The sequence below is a fragment of the Perognathus longimembris genome, chromosome 18, assembly GCF_023159225.1.
Source record: "Perognathus longimembris pacificus isolate PPM17 chromosome 18, ASM2315922v1, whole genome shotgun sequence".
NCBI lineage: Eukaryota > Metazoa > Chordata > Mammalia > Rodentia > Heteromyidae > Perognathus > Perognathus longimembris.
In genome coordinates this window covers 7491315-7511246 of record NC_063178.1, presented here as the reverse complement: position 1 = coordinate 7511246, position 19932 = coordinate 7491315, and the positions used below count along the sequence as shown (strand labels likewise).

The window sequence follows — 19932 nt, the reverse complement described above, 5'->3', positions numbered from 1 at the left end:
GGTAAACAACTAAGGTCCTTGTATATCAAAGGCAAAAACGTTCTCAAAGTCAATAGCACCACCAACGTGGACATGATTTTCCACAAGAACTTATGTTTCAATAGCCATGGTTACACTGGACAAAGACCCTTTGCCTCTCTCTCCATGCTGAGAAGGAGCAAGCCCCCCTCAACCCCAGCACCCCTCCCCCACAGTGGTATTCCAACACCTGGTATCCTGATTAGGGAAGAAGCCCTGGTGTATCATGGGTGATCTGGAACCCAAGCCAGTAGTAAGTCTCAGCACTTGTGTGCTTTATGAACCAGAAATTGGCAGACTTTCCCCACGACACACTGCCCTTCTCCACTTGCATTCCAAAGAATAACTTGACTGGTTCATTAACCACAAATCTAAGCATCTTGCCAGTGGGAAGATAAATTCATGAATAACCAAACAGAATGACACTCAAAGACATAAACCTGAAAAACATGAGTCTCTCGCATTCACCCAACACAGCTGGAGCACAGATGACTATATTTACTAAAGCAAAAATGAGGGCACATGGTTTGATGGTAGGAATCAACATCAATGATGCAAAAAAAATTTTAATTGAGGCTGTCCCAGTAAACCAAAGAACCATGAGCAAAAGGGCAAGTTCTGAGGTTCAAAACAGATCCTTCAACTTGTTTTAAAAAATCATACAAGGGCCAGGCACTGGTGGCTACTCCAGAGGTTGAAATCTGAGGATCACAGTTCAAAGCCGGCCTGGGCAGGAAAGTCCAGGAGACTCTTATCGCCAGGTAACCATCAAAAATCTGGAAGTGGAGCTGTGGCTCAAGTGGTAGAGCACCAGCTTTGAGGAAAGAAAAGCTCAGAGACAGCACCGTGGCACGGAGTTTAAGCCCCAGGGCCAACACACGTGCGTGCACGCAAGCACGCACGCACGCACACATGCACGCATCACACAGGGAAAGGGAAGCACCACGCTTTAAGACGCACTTCCCGTAGCAGAGTACAGGATGGATGAAGGAGGGCAGGGCTGGATGGAAACTGAGTAAAGGGGAGGGTCAGCACTACGTGAAGAAGGAACCATGGAAATGCGCTCAGGAAGGGCTTAGAGGTATAATCAACAGAACACAGAGGAAAGAATGCTACCAAAATGCCATCTTGGCACAGCGTGTGGCCCCAAAGGCCAGGATAATTGACTTGGCTTTCCACAGCCAGCTTTCAGCATCGCATGGAGCCTATGGAAATAGACAGTTCCGAGGGAAGCACAGTAAATACGGGAACGACACGTCGTTTCACAGAAATTCTGTTTGCTTTCCCTTTCTATGTAGTTTAGTTTAAATGGCAGGTCTGACTTATGACAATTGATTCATTCAGCTTGACATAATAAAATCCACACACACACACACACGCACACACCTAACAACTATCCAGCGTATTTTAAAAATTAAACCCCTTTACCTAACAAGAACATCCTAACCCCAAGCTCGCAATTTGTTAAAGAAGTATATTTCCGGGCTGGGGATATAGCCTAGTGGCAAGAGTGCCTGCCTCGGATACACGAGGCCCTAGGTTCGATTCCCCAGCACCACATATACAGAAAACGGCCAGAAGCGGCGCTGTGGCTCAAGTGGCAGAGTGCTAGCCTTGAGCGGGAAGAAGCCAGGGACAGTGCTCAGGCCCTGAGTCCAAGGCCCAGGACTGGCAAAAAAAAAAAAAAAAAAAGAAGTATATTTCCGTGTAAGGAAAAGTGTCTGTTAATTTAAGCAAGATCTTGTTTTTCACAAGGACACATAAAGAAGGTTCAGTGACCTAGGCGTGGTAACTTCCTGGTTTGTGCAAAATAAATCATGTGATTTTTGTCTCACGTAAACTGCACAACAATAAGCTCCTCTCCTCCCTAAAACTGGCAAAGCAGAGAACGGCAATGCTGAAAGCAGTCAGCAGTTTGGGGCTGTAACTGAGAGTCAGCAGACCCCATTTAGCTGTGACATAAACAAATGACTTAACCTCTTGTTTCTCACATTTTCTTTCATGAATTAGGTAAGGCTTGATTATGACATGGTCAAATGCCCCCTTTCAACTCTAAAATGCTCAGAGTCTACTACATGTTTTTCATTTCAATTATATATTTCCTCCACCGAGGTGTATTCATTTCTTGGAACCAAATCTAACACAGTAAGCATTCTCTACTCTTTACTCTGCTTCCTTCCTTCGTCTGGCACATATTTGCAGAATATAACTAAGTTTAGCACCGACTAAGCCAATCCTTGTGAAGGAAGTGACTGGGTGAGAAAGTTCATTAAATATGATTCAAACCCTAATCAGAAATCAGGGTCCCATTAGCTGCTTTGAAAGGCTCCCATCCAGCAGCATCCACTGGAACTTTCTGTCCTTGTACCTCACACAGAATGGTAACTACTAGCCCCATGTGAATACTGCGCACAGGAGATGTAGTGAGCTCAATTAAGGATCTGAATTGTAGTTTTAGTTGGTTTAAACCTAAATGGCCGTATGTGGCTAGCAGTTGCTATACTGGGAAACCCAGCTGGACCCCTGTATTAGTAAGCCCTGCTGGAGAACTTGGGAACGTGTCCTGAATAACCACCAATTTTGGGCTCTCTCCAGACTTTTTTTTTTTTTTTTTTTTTTGCCAGTCCTGGGCCTTGGACTCAGGGCCTGAGCACTGTCCCTGGCTTCTTCCCGCTCAAGGCTAGCACTCTGCCACTTGAGCCACAGCGCCGCTTCTGGCCGTTTTCTGTATATGTGGTGCTGGGGAATCGAACCTAGGGCCTCATGTATCCGAGGCAGGCACTCTTGCCGCTAGGCTATATCCCCAGCCCCTCTCTCCAGACTTTTAATTTAATACTGCCAAGCTAGTTAAAAGAGAACATAGGAATTTTAAGACCTAACAAACTTCAAAAGGAGATTGAGTTTCCCTCACGTACGAGATTTGTATTCAGTGTGCTGTGTGTGTGTGTGTGTGTGTGTGTGTGTATCAATACAATTTCCAAAGGGAAGTAAACTCAGAAACTAAGATTACTAAGATTACTTCCATTTCTCATTCATTTATATATTGAACATGGGGGGAGGGGTCACATGAAAAATGGATTCAGGCACAATGAAGGAAAAATAAAAGCCCAGAAATGTAACTATTAACACATCAGTCATCAAGTACCAGGAGCTTCTATGGCAATTATCCAATGGGTAAAGAACTTGGCTAGGAGAAAAAAGATGACAGCCAAACAATAGGGAATCACTCCAGCTCACTCTAACCAGAGATCCGGGGGTCCTCACACACACACTCTTCCCCAAGAAATTGACAACAACAAACATAGGAACAGGCAGAGAGTCATGGGTACTAAAAAGAAACTCTTTAACTTCTACATATAAGGACAGAAAAGTTATGGCTCTTCAGTGATTCAAGACTTAATCCCTTTGTGCCAGACCAGACGCTACAGAAAGGTAATGCAGGACTGGAGACTTGAGCATTGATTTAAATGCTCCAAATCAACCATTTTAAATAGAAACTCCAGGGTCACAAGACAAATAGAAAATCAACTGACTCATTAGCAGAGTCCAATCCCATGTCTCACTTGTAAGGAACAGGGATATTCCACACAGAAACTACCCAAGTGTTTGTAAAAATGTACTTAGTTTTGGCAAATGATGTGTCACACTTTTGACTTTTTTTCGACAATGTTTACTTTTTGCTTCCTTATAAAACATATGCACAATCCTGACAGAAACCCAGGGGAATAAAGTTATACAATAAATTTAAAATCACTTGGACCTCTAATACATACAGAAAACCACTTCTGTATTTATGATGTCTTCTAATATCTTCTCTGGGCTTTTTTCTCACGATCATAGAGAATTAAGAATTCTAATCCATTGTTTATCCAACATTACTTAAATAACATTTCCTACAGTCATTAAAATTCTTTGAGAACATGACTTGACATAGTTGTATACTTTCTATGAGTAATTTCTTGACCAGGCCTCTACTTCTAATCATTCAGCTGTTAGGGTTTATTTTTTCCCACCATTATAAACAGTGCTATGGTCATCGTTCCCAGATATAAATCCTGATTTTTCTTTCACATGGAATCCTAGAAGCCAAATTATAAGACCAAAACCATATAGCTAAAATTCATGGAATCAGCCTATGTTGCACATCAGCAGATGAGTATAGAAAATATGGTATATAGATATACTATATATATGTGTATGTAACCATACATAATATACCATAGTATGTATGTATATATACATACCATATATGTATACAGATACACATATACAGTGAGGTATCAATCAGCCATAAAGGAGAACAAAATGTGTCATCTGTGGGAAAATGGGTGGAACTGGAGATCTTCATATTAAGCAAAATAAAGCTAGACTCAGAAAGCCAAATATGACTATTTTCTCTCCTACTCATAATCTAGAATGCTTTTAAGGAGATAAAGGAGGAGGGCTACTGAAGGATGGTGACCACTAAAAGGAGAAAGGAGGACAAGAGAGGGGATGTCAACATAAAATCCATCACCTCACCCAATTAAAAAAAGATTAACATATACATATATATATATATAGTAGGTGGAAACAAGAGGGAAAAACTGGGAAAGAGAGAGGGAAGGAGAGACATTGCCCCAAAAGAAATGTACTCATTACCTGATTTATGGAACTATAACCACACTGTCCATCATCTTTATAGTAAAATTTTTAAATAAATAAATCTATTTTATTATATTAAGTGTGGTCATATATGCACAGCACATACACACACACATGTATGACCAAAGTTAAGTCTCATGATATATTCTGCTGAAACAGCTAGCCAGATAGCTGTGCTCATCACACTCTGCTAACAACGCACAGGGAAGATGCCTAGAGGATTTCTTCTCCATCCATTTTCAATCTGATACTCAAAACACAGCTAGTCTCTACAATATGTAACTGGCCTCTGGTGCCTCTTTTGAATCCTTTCTCTACTTAATCCTATTGGTATGCTTGATGGACTTTTAAGAGTGGGAAATTTGAGCTCACAAAATTGGTTTTCCTGACTGCCCCCTGAGTGTTTGCTCCTGACATAAAGAATATTGATGTTTTGTTTTCAAGCTTCTCTTTCAACTTAGTTAAATCTATCAATTTGCTATCATTCTTTCTAAAACTGATATTCATAAAAAGTTCTCCCTGGCCCTGTGTTGACAGTGTCTGGGATTCCAAATTTTATGTGTAGCTTTTCTAACACAAGAGGGATTCGTGCTTAGATAAACTGTGAGTTGCTCCTCAAAGCTCATCATCCTCTTTTCCCTATCCCAATTAACCATTCCTCCTCACTTCCCATCTTTACCGGATAGTACATTCTTGCTCACTCCAGGCTCCATTTCAGTGTGCCACATTTTGATTTACTCACAAGAAGAGACATAGAATCAAGCTCTAAGTACTGTTCAAATATCAATCATTGAATGTGGGGGTCATTTCAGCTTCTAGAGGGATGACTTCTCCAAGCCTTGGAACCCCAATCTCTAATCATTTTAACATCACACTTTAACTGAGCAAACTATGTCTGAAAATATGCACAGACACATAGAAATGCCTATGGCTAAATGCTGCGCACTGACTGGCAGGTAGCTCGTGCCTGTAATCCTAGCTACTCAGGAGGCTGAGATCTGTAGATCATGGTTCAATGTCAGCCCAAGCGGACAAATCTGTGAAACTCTCATCTCCAATGAAACAGCAAAAAGCCAGAGGTGAAGGTATAGCTCACGTGATAGAGCACTAGCCATGAATTTAAAAAGCCAAACAAGAGTACAAGGGCTGGGGATATAGCCTAGTGGCAAGAGTGCCTGCCTCGGATACACGAGGCCCTAGGTTCGATTCCCCAGCACCACATATACAGAAAACGGCCAGAAGCGGCGCTGTGGCTCAAGTGGCAGAGCGCTAGCCTTGAGCGGGAAGAAGCCAGGGACAGTGCTCAGGCCCTGAGTCCAAGGCCCAGGACTGGCCAAAAAAAAAAAAAAAAAAAAAAAAAAAAGAGTACAAGATACCGAGTTCAAGCCCCAGTAATAGCATAAACAAACAAGGTTAGAGACCAGTTAACTGCTCTCCCAGGCCCATTTTTCTCCTCTGTTACAGTGAGAAATCACCAGCTAACTGAAAAAGACATTTTTCAGCCTTACTAATGTCAGAGGTGATGGAGCCCCTAAGCTGTAGCCAGCAGAAGGCTTTCAGGACTCATACAGTGGACTGCAGGGTGGGAGGGAAACACCTTTGCCATTCACCCCCTGGGGCCACTGTAACTGGTGAAGCAAAAGATGAAGGAAGCCTGGTCAAAGACCATAGGCTCTGTCCACATCACTACGGAGTTAGTTAGAGTAATGTCAACCCAACACCGCTCCCTGGTTGAGACCACTCTAACCCCGGGTAGCTGATACTGAACCCATCCTACATCCTAGCAAGCATGTGTTACAAATACCAAGCACTTTTTGTTGTTGTTGTTGTTGCTGATGATTGATTGAGGGGCTTGACCCAGGGCCTGGGCACTATCTCGGAGCCTCTTGGTGCTCAAAGCTAGTGTGCTACCACTTCAGTCACAGCAGCATTCCCAGCTTTGTCTGAGGAGTTTATTGGAGATAAGAGTCTCATGAGCCTAACCCCTAAAGAAAGTGAGAGGCAGAACCAGCTATAATCTCACTGAAGTTCTCCTGGAGGGCTTCTAGAGTAGAGACTGCTGGGAATCACCACCCAAGTTTCTGAATCCCTAAATCAGGCTGGGTTTCTGGCTGGCTGTATTTCTACCAAGCGCCCTGGTGATACTGAGGGCGCCTGTCCAGGCACCACACTTGGAAAGGAGACTCTGTGTGGGTTGTTTAAAAGATAATAGTACCTCCTCAAACCAAGGATATCTAGCTAGGGTGTACTAGAACACATAAATGTTTCTGCAAAGTAATTTAAATGCAGAAGAAAGGAAGGTTGGTTTCTCTAGAAATAGCTTTTTGTTAATTCCCCCGGGGAAGAGGATTCCTTAACAAAATGCCAAGGAACATGACTCAATGGTTTTACGAAGTCAAGCTTGGCTAGACTGTGTCAGTCACCTTTCATTAATGTCGAAGACACTGGAGACAATCAATGTAAAAGGAGGAACTGTTTAATGTGGCTCAGCGTTTCCACCCTCGGCCTGTGGTGAGGCCAAGGAAACCCTGCCTCAGGGCACCCAGGAAGTAAAGGGACCAGGGTCCCCAATGTCTTCCCCAACTCTCCTACCCCTGATCTAATACCCTCCCACTAAGCCCCGCTTCTTAGAGCTCCCACAACCTCCCAGTAGAGCCACGGCTGGTGACAAAGTCTTTACCAAGTGTCCTCTAGAAAAATACATCCAAACAACAGCACCAGCGCGTTTTCCCAGTTACCGCCCTTAGCTGAAGAAGCACCAGACTGGCCTGGATCACAAGGCTTAGAAAAGCAGCACAGTAGAATGCTTAGATCTCTGGCTACCAAGTGGCTGGTATTACAAGTCATACACACCACACCCAGCTGTTTAATTTTAAGCCCTAAAACTAAACATACCTCAATTTTTACAAATGATATATTTTTCATGCATGAGTAGTTCACTCTGAGTAAACTGGAAGTTATGCAAAGTAAATAAAAACACATTAATTTACTTAGGGAAGAGCTTGGAACACCTACAGGCCTGTGCCAGAGACAAAAGAAGATCCGAGCTTACAGGACAACACTCTGGACTCATGAGGCCTGGCCTAAGTGGTTCTCACTGAAAAACACAGGAAGGCTCTATCTCCCTGCCCCTCCTTGTTAAAACTTAGTGTAGCCAGGTGCTGGTGGCTCATCCCAGAAATTCAAACTAGTCACGAGACTAAGATCTGAGGGTTGTGTTTCACAGCCAGACCAGCAGAAAAATCCACGAGACTCTTTATGTCCAATTAACCAGCAAAAAGCTGGAATTGGAGGTGTGGTTCAAGTGGTAGAGTGCCAACCTTGAATGAAAAAACTTGCCGCATACATGCTAAAGTAAAGGGTACACAGTAAAGAAATAAGACAGTGCTCAGTAGAATATCAGAAGCATTCAAAGAAGAGGAAGTTCACCAATAGTCACAAGGCTTCGCTGGAGGTAGGTCTAACCTGAGTTTTGAGGAAAGGCTAGAGCTCAAATAAATCTGTCTTTTTTTTTTAAGTACTTTAAGTAAACAAATCATTCCCAATCAGACTAATCCACAATCCATTCCTGTTCATCTCTAGACCCACCAATCCAAATATGCTATGTTAAAATGAGCACCAAGCCAAACGTCAGTGGCTCTCACCTGTAATCCTAGCTTCTCAGGAAGCTGAGATCTGAGGATGGCAGTTTGAAGTCAGCCTGAGCGAGAAAATCCATGAGAACTCTTACCTCCAGTTAAACACTGAAGCTGTGCCTTGAATGACACGGTCTAGCTTTGTGCAATAAAGCTCAAGGACAGCACCCAGGCCCTGAGTTTAAGCCCTAGGAGCAGCATGAATACACACATACACACACACACACACACACACACACACCAAGCACTCATTTAAATTATATTTAAAGAGTATTTGTACAAACTTGCACTTAGCATTTCAGACTGTTGAAAACAGATTCAGTATCTATACTAGTTTTGAATGAAAGTGAAAAAATAAAATCCTGCTAAATTTCACAGGAAGTAGAGAAGTTAGTATCCTTTACTATCTTTTTCCCAGCCAATAAAACCACAAGAGAAAATTCCCCAGGTTTAAAATTGGCCCTCCTTCCCATCCTGTGCTCCATACCTCTCTCCTCCAATCACAATGCCTGACATGATTGCCTACTTTGCAGAATTCACCAGATACTTTAACAAGTTGCCCAGTGTCTACTACAATGTGTCATTTCTGTTTACTTTTTTCAGGGACTGGGGGATGAGGGGGGGAGAAACAGAAAAGCACAATGGATCCTTTCTTTAGTCAGTGTAGAAAACATCTGTCTTATCAAATGAAGGAAAGGCAAAAACCAGTTCCTGAGAATTTTATTCAACATTCTTCTGCAGTGCATTGTTCTTTGTTGTACGTACAGCCTAACGAGAGTATTATTTTTTGTTTGCACCATAGTGCCTTTAAACAAATATCTTGCTTACACTAACTTAAACATGGCCAATGTTTATTTCAGCCACAAAATTATTTTCCTTAAGAATTTTCCCAGATTCAAAGTCAATGTAGGCAGAAAAATCCAAGAACCTCTTATCCCCAATTAAACCAGCAAAAAGCTAGAAACTGGAGGCAGGGCTCAAGGAATAGAGTGTCAGCTGTCAGCAAAAGCACAAAGCCCTGAGTTCAAATCCCCAGGCCAGCCCATAGCTAAGGTATGAAATCAGCCCACATGCCCATCAATGGACAAATGGCTCAAGAAAATGTGGTATGTACACAAAATGGAATTTTATTTTAACAAGAATGATATTGTACCATTTGTAAAGAAATGCAAAGACTTGGGGAAATAAAATGATGTTCCAGTCAAGCGAGTCAACCCCACGAGGACAAAGGATTCATGCTTTCCCTTGTATTGCCAAAGCTAGATTTAACTTACAAACTTATAAGCAAATGCGTTGAGTGGTATGCAAGTATATACAAGTGTATTAGGTGAAATATGGTGGAGTCAAGGAAGAACTCAAATAGCCTCATGCCTCAGAAAAGCAAAGTCAAAGTTCAGCAAAGGAAGTACCAGGAAGCAGGGACTTGGAAGGGGTAGGGTGGGATTAAGGAGAAAGTGGTAGATGAATGAAAAGGAGGGGTAGGGAGGGTAGAATGCAGTCAGAAACATTGTCCCAATTGATCAAACTCGACCTGAAGAGCACTCGAATTCCACAGTGGATCTCTTTTGTGCAAATTATTTGAGGGTGGGATGAGGAGAGAGAATTCTTCAATTCCAATATTCTCACACCCACACCAAAAAAAAAAAAAAAATTCTAGACTTAAGTGTAAGCCCTGGCAGCTATGAATTTTCCTTGTGTGGACTTCTTATACCCCAAAATACCCAGTCTTCACTAAATGGAACCTTGGATACAGATGCTCAAAGCTACACTCCTGTCACTCAGTCACAGTATTTCCTCCCAGAGTCCTTTGGGAAGTGAAAAGTGCCACCTCCTCTGGGAGAAGAGTGAGAACAAAGGAGGAAAGAGATGAGAGGAGACGAGAGAAAAGAAACAAGAAAAAAAAAGAGAGAAGAGGAAAAAATGCAAGTCGCTAATGTCAAGAACATAGAGCTAGTCACTTGTACCTAGACAGGGTTTTGGTCTTGTTTTTTTGGTTTTTTTTTTTTGTGTGTTTTTTTCAATGACCCTTAATTTCCACAAGAGCACTTGAAGAGGAAAAGGTATCTCTGAGCAATTACTCCACCTGAGTGAAAGTCACATCCTGGCAGATTGCCCGTTTGATATACTAGGTACCAGTACTCTAAGTGGAAATGGGAATTGGTCTCCAGTATAGTTAAACAGGGTGGTTGCTCGAGTTTTTCGTTGGGATCAAGGCCTTCTGCACCCTGGCCACTGAGCCAGATGCTGGTCAGATCTAGTTGGCAGTAAAAACCCCGGTGGTGGCCCAGAAGTTTCTGGCATGCATGCAGTTTTTTTCTGCCCCCTTGTCGGCAGGCCCCCAATCTTAGCAATCAGCTAAGATAAATATCTGAGATGGTATTTATTTTATGGCCCAGAGGAAGGCGTGTGTGCAAATTTAATGCTCACTAGGGGGAAAGTAGCAGATCTCCAATCTCAAAGAACAATTCCTACTGACCACCAAGGCCTCTCCTCTCCCTCCCTTCCCCTCCCTGCCACTCCCCTTTCCCCTCCCCACCCCTCCCTTCTCTCCTTTCCCCTCCCTGCTCACTCTCTGGGTCCCCTCAACTGTCTCCCTAGGAAATGAGGAGGACTTTGAAGCTTTAACTTGTTTTAGCTTTTTCTCTGACCTGGTGAAACCTGGATCCTTTTTTGCTCGGGTGCTGACACACCAGTTGGTCCCTGGGGTGCCTTGAATAGGTGCTGGGGTGAATGGTTGGGGGGGTGTCAGAGGCTAAGTCCTGGGGCCTAAACCAGGTGGGGCCCTCGTGGAAAACGGTTTCGGACCCCAGTGCTGAGCACTAAGCCCTAGCATTGCAAATGTGGTGAGGGGACCGCGCGCGCCCTAGACGAGGAGCCCCCAATTCCAGCCAGGAGCCCCCAATTCCAGCCTGGAGCACCAAGGCGGGGCCAGGCGGACAGGCGCGGGTGGAAGGCAAGTCGACAAACTTGGCCCTTCCTGGAATCCCACCCAACTCTCCAATCCCAACCACCGGGAACATTCCCAAAGCGAAGCTAGGAGGTCTCCAGAAGTTTGGGGAGCATCCTCTGGGCTTGCAGGCATCACCTCGGGACTCCCACACCGCAGGAACGAACGCCATCAGGAACAAGCACCCCTACCCCCTGGCGATCGCCATCGCCCTACGCGGCCACCATCTGCGTCCCCCGGGTCCCCCCCCCCCGCCATTACATTTTGTTTTACGCGTGCAGATCCTTAGCCCCCCAATCACAAATGCGCCCTATGTTTTGTTGGGGCAGGGGTTGGGGCAGTGTTCCGCCAGACTCTCCACGACCTCCGCTCCCCCCCCCCCGCTCCTTCCCACGAATAAAGGCAAACTTGAGCCCCGCGAGAGTCCTGTGGGATGTTCTTTGTAAGTGAGGGGACCCTCGCTTCTCTTCCCGGGCACCCCCGGGGCCAGGGCGTGCGTTTCCGACGCGGGAGTGAATGGTGCCCTTGTCAGTGGCGACGTCAGAGGGACGAAGGGAGGGGTTCCCGGCTGGAAAGGCAGTTTACCCACGCAGAGCCATTTTAGGCTCCTCTCCACCTCCGCCGAGCCCGCCGAGAGCGGCCCCCCGACGGCGGGCGGGGCGCAGGCTGGAGAGCCAGGGACGCGCCGCGCGCTCCGCCCCGGGACGCCAAGCGCGGCCGACTCCGGGTCCCCCCCCCCCACAATGCCCGGCCTGGCCACCCAGGCAGAACAGAAAACCCGCCCGCGGGGGTCTCCCACCCCCAACGGGGGCCTCGGCGAGGGGCTCCGCCCCTGGGACCGCGCGGCTCCCATCTGCAGCGACCCCCGTCGGGGCCCCCTCGACCCCCGCAAACGCCCGGAGACCACGCTGCGGCGGCGGGAGCTACAGTCCCGGCCCACACGCTCTTCCTCCCCCGGGGGTGTTCAAGTGTACCCACCCTGCCGCGGGATCAGCCTCGGGCTTGAGAACCCCCCCCCCCGCACCGTGTGCGCCCCCCTCGCGGCCCCCGCCGCCCCCGCCCCCCGCCCGGGGTCTTCCCCGCGACGCAGCCGGGTCCTGGACACGGGCGACCCCTGTCGGGGACCCGTTCCGGGCCACGCAGCATCCCAGCATTGTGGGTGCCTTCGGGCTCCACTTGCATCCTTCGCGAAGGTTCCCCTACTCCTGGGCTCCGTTTAGGGTCTCTGAACTCCACGTCCAGGCTCCGAGTGTCGCCGGCCATGGGCGCGGGGGGGGGGGGGGGGGCGTCGTTCACCGCCCGTTTGGCTCCCCAGGTTTCAGCCCGGCCCGCGCGCCCTCTCCATACCGTAGCTGCCCCCAGGGGGTTGGGGTGCTAGGACCCCGGGCCACTGCTCCCCAAAGCCGCCCCAAGCCCCAAAGTAAGCAGCAACTCCAGCTGTTGACCCCGCACCACTGTGGACCCAGGGCCTCGCCCTCCCCTCCCCTCTGCCCACCACCCCCCCGCTGGTGCCGATCCCTCCTCCCCCTCCCCAAGCAGCCCCACAGACACCCCCAACACCCAGCCTCCTACCGCAGTGGGGCCCAACACACCCCAAATCTCCCACGCCCCCAGTCGCTCCCAGGACCGCAGCCTGCCTGCGGGCACCCGGGACCCCGGGGCGTTTGTGAGTGTAAACTCCGCCTTCCCCGCCCCGTCCACTCCGGGCTGGACCCGCACGGGGCCCCGCACGCACGGGGAGCAAACGAGCTCTCCCCAGAACCCCGAAACCAGCCGTCCCCGGGGCGCGCGTGGATGTGGCACCACGTGGCAGCAGTTGGTCACGTCCAATCGTGGCACGGTCTGGTTTCGAGGCGCACACGCACACACACGCACACCCCGGGAGGAGATCGCTTTACCGCTCCGCACACAGCTGCACACACAGCCACGCGCACCGATCCATCCACAGGCTCGCCAGGCAGGGTTGCTCGGATGCCCCAGTCCGGGCTGGAGGTACCAACTTTGCACCCCAAACCCTCTAGCAATGGACTTGACACCCAGGCTCTGAGCTTGGGAAAGAAATGAAAAAGAAGAAGGTGGAGAAGGAAACAAACAAACTAGGGCAGGTCGCGCCGTCTCTTTTTGTTTCCCACTTAATTCGCTAAATCGGCGCCGGGGGTCCCCCAAGAGAGTCGGAACCAAGGCGTGGCCCCTCCGGTTGGGTTTTTTCCCACCTCCAAACCTCGCTTTTCGGTTGTTCAAAGCCACCTCGGCCCGCCATGTTGGAGCTGGCCCGGCGTCCGAGGGCGGCTCCGCGGCGGCCGTGCGCCCCGGGCGATGGGCTGGCCGTCGGGGGACCCGCCGCGCGCAGGGACCCCTCCACCCCGCGGCTTCCCCCCCTACCCCGGAGGCCAGCGAGCAGCACCCCCTGCGGGCGCCCCCGGGTCAGGATCCCCCCAATCCCGGCCAGCAGTGGCTCCGGGGGCTTTTTTCCTGGAGACACACACTGCCCCGATCAAGTCCTGAGCTCGCTGGGGTGAGGGAATCTGAAAGGAGGGCAGAGGCGAGGAGACGACCCGAGAAGCCTGGAGGGACGGGGCGCTGCTACTTTAGAGCGGGGGGGGGGGGGACACAGAAACCACAGCAGCAGCAGCAGCGCAGCTGATCCCGGCTGTGCACCGCGCTCCCAAACTCCTCCCGGCCGCGCCATGGCCGCTGCCCGGCAAACGGTTCGGGGGGGGGGGGGCGGGGGGATCCCCAACGACCGAGCGATTTTTACCCCCCCCTGCACCAACTTGTCTGCGATCCCCCTTCTGCACCCCCAAACCTCCCTAGACACCCGAGACGACACCCCCTCCCCGCCCTCCAGCGCTGGAGACCGACGCGGGAGCGCGGGGCGAGGGGGCCGGGGTGGCTGCGCCCCGAAACGCGTGCATAGAAAAAATAGAATCAAATACGATGAAGAGGGCGGGGGGGGGGGCGAGGGCACTGGGCAACTCGGGGCAGCCTGGCGATCGCGGCCGGGTTTGGCAGCTCCGGGGGGGGGGGGGGGGACCCGGGGAATGAGAACCCGAGAGAAAACGACAGCCCAGAGCGCAGAGAGGAGTTTGGGGCTCCCCGCAAGTGCGGGGCTTTCTCCCGCAGCCTCCGCCCCGGCTCTTCTCTCCCTTCCTCCCCAGTGTCCCCCCACCCCGGGCCCACCCCGAGCGACTCGGGGATCCCCTCTGATGTTATTTCTATCCCCCCCCCACCCCATCTAGGCTGGGGAGACGCTGACCCGGCGGGGCACTCAACCTGCGGGGCCGGCGCCGCGCCGTCTCCTACCTGGGGAAGTTTGTGGGGCCCCCGGCGTCACCCCGGGCCTCGGGGGCGGTGGGAGAGGGCGCGGGGCGTCGCTCGCTCTCTCGCCGGCTCGCTCGCGCCCTGCCCGCCGCCGCCGCCGCCTCCCTCGCGCGCCCGCCCGCCCGGGTCCTCAGCTCCCAGCACAGCCTCTTCCAATATGGCATCCGCGCTGTGCGCATGCCCGGCGCGCCGGCTGGTTTTTTTTTTTTTTTGTACTGTGCAGCGAACTCCTTCAACGACCTTTCCCAACGCCCGCCGAGCGTCTCGAGCCGGGCAGCCCGCCGCGCGCTCCCTCCCTCCCTCCCTCCCTCCCTCCCCTCGCCCCGGCCGCCGCGCCTCGCCACGCACCCGCCCCGGCCGGGCGCCTGGGCACAAAGACACGTCCCCCCTCCCACCCGTGCCCGGTCCGCGCCACGCGGCCCTCCCTCCCTGCCTCCTCTCCCCGTGACCCCCCACCCCCCAACCCGGCCCACGACGGGCAGAAAGTTCACCGCTCCCGCCGGCGCGCGCACCCACCGGGCGGCCGCCACGAGGGGAGGGGGGGACCCCGCACCGGTGCCCCGCGCCGCCCGCACGGTGGCTCCCGCGCTGCGCAGCCGGTCCCCGAGGCCGCCCCGGGGCGCACCCTGGCGCTCAGCCCGCCCGGGACGTCCGAAGTGCCCCGACGTGGAGCCCGCCGGCCCCGCACCCCGTCTCACCCCGACGGAAGCCTGGCGCTCGGCTCGGGTGCCCGTGCGGCCTCGTGCAGGACCGGCCCGCCGCCCGGGCTCGGGGTCCGCGGACACCCCGGCGGGGGCGGGGACCGGACACGGAGCAGCGCCCAGGAGCTGGGGCGCGCGTGGGGCGGAAGGTCCCCGGGTGGAAAATCCGGTGACGCCCACGGCTTAGCGACAAGGCTTTGCCTCGACGGGGGGGGCGAGGGGGAGGAGGGTGGCGCGATGGGGCGGCACCGTCACAAGTCGGGGAATAGAGGAACCACGCGTGAGTTCGCGGGCTTTGCAACAAGAGGTCAAACCCCCACCCGCCCGCCGCCGGCCCCGGGGCTCCTCCTGCCCCCCCACTCTCCCGGCCCCCCAGCATTGTGGGAGCCCCCGCCCCAGAGAGGGGCTCACTCCCAAGTGCTGGGGAAGACCTGGGGGGGGGGTGATGGGGGATTGACCACACGTGGGACAGGTTCCCGGTGAGTCCTCTCCCTGGTGGCGCTGGTCCTGGCTGATCTAGAAGATTCTTGGAAGAGATGGGCCCAGAAATGGCTGTGGCTACGCCCGCCTCGCCCCCGGGAGCCCCGCGCCCCTGAGATCCGAGCCCGCAGCCGCCCGGAGCCCCCGCGCGCGGCCGACCGGGGAAATCCTGTGTCCCCGCGGGGTGGGGAAGGCACGTGGAAGCCCGGGGTTCCTCCCGCGCCCGACTCGGTCGGGGTACCCCGCGGCTCGGCGGTTGGCCAATTCTTGGGGACACCAAACCAGAGGTGTGAGCTTTATCACCCCTCCCCCCAGGGTCACCGAGGGCAGACCCCCCCCCCCACCCAAGCCACCACCACCTCTTCTAACTTCTTCAACACCCCGTTGGGCCCCCCCCCGCAGGAAAGGGGGAGACCTTGTAGGAATTGGAGCACCCCGTCTTGCTGGGATGCTGACTGCCTGGTCTGTTGCCTTGACTGCAGAACACGGGGCGCCCTGGAGTGAACCCCCACGGCCACCCTCTCCACCAGGCTGAGCCACTCCCAAGGCGTCTCCCCCCTCCTACCTCACCCCCCCCCCCACCCCGTTTGGAGGAAGGTCGAGCTTTCCCCCCTGTCAGCCAAGCGCCTGGTGAAGTTGCAGCCAACCTCTGTCTTGCTGACCTGAGTGAAGTCATTGTTATGCACAGAACGTTATTCACTTAAAGAAAAGCAAGTTTAACCTGACTCCGGATCCTAACCTGCTGTTGCTGATCCGACCCGGTGGCTCTAAGGCAGGGAGTGATCTCACAGGACTGACAACTGGAGTCCGGCTCTCTGCCTTTGCCCACGGGTCTAGAACGCGGTGTGGAGTTGCTCTATCTATCTATAATGCTTAAGAAATAAAACCAAGGAGCCAGGCAGCAGTGGCCCTTGCCTGAAATCCCAGCTATTTAGGAGGCTGAGATCTGAGGATGAGGATAGAGGGTTGAAGTCACACGAGGCAGGAAAATTAGCGCGACTCTTAACTCTAATCAGCAAAACGCCCGAAGTGGGGCTGTTGCTCAAGTGGTAGAGTGCCAGGCTTGAGCAGAAAATGCTAAGGGGCAGCACCCACACTCCCAAGTTCAAGCTGAGGGAAAGGGGAAGAAAAGGATATCCTGCAGAGAGTCTCAACTAGTGAAAAGTCCCCAAGTTCAATCCCCATCTACCAGTGCGTTGCTTTCTGCAGGCGACTCTGAAGGATTCTTAGCTTTCTTTTCTGCCTCCTCCCTCTATTCTCCTTCAACCAAGGGCAGCAAGGGAGGTGAATCAAAATTGGTTGGGGGATTCCCTGAGGCTATTAAAGGCCCCCCGCATCCCGCTCCAATACCTTCCGGCTCCCATTCTGATTGCAGAACCAGACCCTTCAGGGATGTGTGTATACCCATGCGGAATCCACCCTAAAGCAATTAGAGAAGAGGGAGGAGGGACCTAACGACTAGGATAAAGCACTGGAACAAGCCTATTGCCTAATGCGGTTCTGCTTTTTTCCCCCAGAAAAGCCAAACGGTATGCAAACCCTATGTCAGAAGTGGAAATCTCATAATGAATCCAAGATTGTTCTCTATATTGCTAACATTTACAGAACATCACCACCCCCAAATAAGACCTTCGATCACACTACCAATAAATGCTACTGTATTACTAAAGCTCAAGGTAAGCCATGAATTTCATCAGCCTTACAGATCTAAGTTATGCCTGTAGAGTTCTTTTCTATGATGAGACTAAATGATACAAAATATGTAGGTGGTTTTGTGAACTTCAAAATATTTAGAAACCATTCCACTCACAGGCATAAATTAGAAATTTCAAGTTAAAAAATTCCTCTCTCTTATCTATGTCTTCCTAAGTATTATCTCTTCAAATGTTGAGGAGGTTGAAAGATTATACAGGTGTTATTTGTTCTAATGCTATTAAAGGCATACGATTGCTTAACTCTTGGAGCATTGTGTTCATACTAAGAATACATCGAATTAGTCCACACATGTTTACAATATCACTTTCCATTGGGAAAAGGAATTGTCTTAAAGATGAGCCACCATGGTGGAAACGTTAACATGAAAACAATCTAATGAGACCTTAGACACAGCAACTTCACACAAAAGCGGGGGAACAGGAGGTCACAAATCAAATATTGGAAGCATTTGTGCAATCTTCTTTTCCCTGGAAGCTCTAACCCAAAACTTGTTTTCTCATAGTCCACGTAAGATAGTATTTTTCCAATCTCCTAAGGTCACTAAGAGTAGATCTAAATACAGTTTCCTCTCCATTTTTCCCACCCCTTTACCTTCCCCTCCATTCCCACTTGGCCCATTGCAGCAGAACTCAAGTGACCCCTGCCCCTGCTTCTTCATTCATGCTCTGTGTGGCCCCTGGAGCCTCAGTGGCCTCTCTGACCCATCCTCCCCCACCCATGGGGAAAATGAAGAGATTGCAGCAGATATTCTATAACGTCTTTTAAGATTCTAAAGAGGGCCTAGCAATGTTCCCTGCTCTAAGCCCCAAAGTGCTTGCTACAATATTCTATCATTTTTCTCTGCCCGTTTGTTATAATAAAAGCTTCCACTGTGGGGTCACAAAGGAGAAAGGAAAATCAAGTCAACTTATCTACAGTGGAGTCCATGGTTTTCTTCCCCGATTGTCTAGAAGTAAAGATGTTGTCCCTATTAGGGACAATTGCAGTTTTGTGTATATGGTGTGGTGTTTTGGGCTGCCTGTAACTGTATCCAGGGTTGACACAAGACTTCCTATGAGCATCCTTTGATAAAATCCTGGGGAAAGATGGCTTGTTGGTGTGAGTAGAGTTCTTCCTGAATGCACAATAGGAATATATGGTAAAACATGATCCCCTTGTAGAGTGCCTCCTCACCTATTTCTAGAAAATTCTGAAACTCATTATTGCTCTTGCTTCTTGTATATTGGAAGGAATAATATGCTTTCTTGGAAGAAGAGGAAACATAAAAGCATTAACAATATATTTGACCATGCATCATGGGTGAACTAAGACCTTTATGGAAAGAGCTGAGGGGGGTTGCTTGTGTAGGTACCAGTTCTGGGTGACGTCTTCCTTCTCCACTAAGGAAGACCATCCGAACATATCACTAGCAACTTCTGCAGCAACTGTCTTGTGCTTCTCGCTGTACAATAACACTTGTTATTCTCCACTTGGGTAAGTTATTTATTCAAAGCACAGTTATTTTTTGTCAGTCATGCAGCTTGAATCTGGGGCCTGCACCTTGTCCCAGAGCTTCTGTACTCAAGGCTGGTGCTTCACCACTCTGAGCCACACAGCTCCACTTGCGCAAGGCTTCCATTTATTGTCCAGCCCTTTTGAGAACTGGAGTCCACGGAGGCTAAATAACAGAGGTCATTACACAAACACAGTCACAATGGAGAAGCTGAATCTCAGGTTCTGATCGTTTATTCCTCTACTATATTCAAAGACGGGAGAAATCAGAGGAGGGGATTTATGTAATACGTAGTTTGCACCAGATGGTATTCTAGGAATAAGTGTGTATGCGATTATTAAATAACTTCCAGTTATTATTATCTATAAGATTCTTTTGAAATGGTTTAAGGTATTTTAAACATATATTCCTTGGCACACAAATCTGAGTTCTCACACACTTTCACTGACTTTTACTTTTTTTCTTTTTTGGGGGGTAGGACTGGCCTTTTCTGTATTCTCTAATCCAACACACACACACACACACACACACACACACACACACACACACACACAGAGCAGTGGTGGTCAGAGATATTGTGATCCTAAAGCAGTATTTCCTCTATGTACATACAGTGACTTAAATGTGATCAAATTTGGCACAGTGCAAAAGTATAGAGTCCCATAGAACTAAGAACAAAAAAACATTGACCAGATTAAAACAAACATCCCATATAATCCCACATCCCAAAGCAATTTCATATACAAGCCTAGTAGGTAACTTAATTATATGTACTCTACCTGTATCTCTTCAACTGTGGTGTATAGAGCAGATATCAAGGTGGGCCATGGTACAATTCCAGCTTTACAATATCTCAGCTTTAAAGCTTTTCAGCTTCAAAAGTCTCAAAACCATTTGTTTTGACTGTGTGAGTCACTTGAATGATATGACTATGGAATAAATAATTCATCATAATCAAAGAAGTCTTATTAGATCTAT

General features: G+C 50.0%; 2 protein-coding genes across 2 annotated transcripts in view; both read right to left on the bottom strand.

Annotated features, from left to right (window-relative positions):
* LOC125366847 (scm-like with four MBT domains protein 2) overlaps positions 1 to 14655 on the bottom strand; it is a 29448-nt gene extending 14793 nt beyond the window's left edge. Inside the window, exon 1 of the mRNA XM_048367571.1 lies at positions 14548 to 14655. The gene's annotated coding sequence lies outside the window, so the exon portion shown is untranslated. The remainder of the gene's footprint in view (positions 1 to 14547) is intronic.
* LOC125367344 (inter-alpha-trypsin inhibitor heavy chain H5-like) overlaps positions 1 to 19932 on the bottom strand; it is a 156645-nt gene that overhangs the window by 35873 nt on the left and 100840 nt on the right. The window lies entirely within an intron of this gene.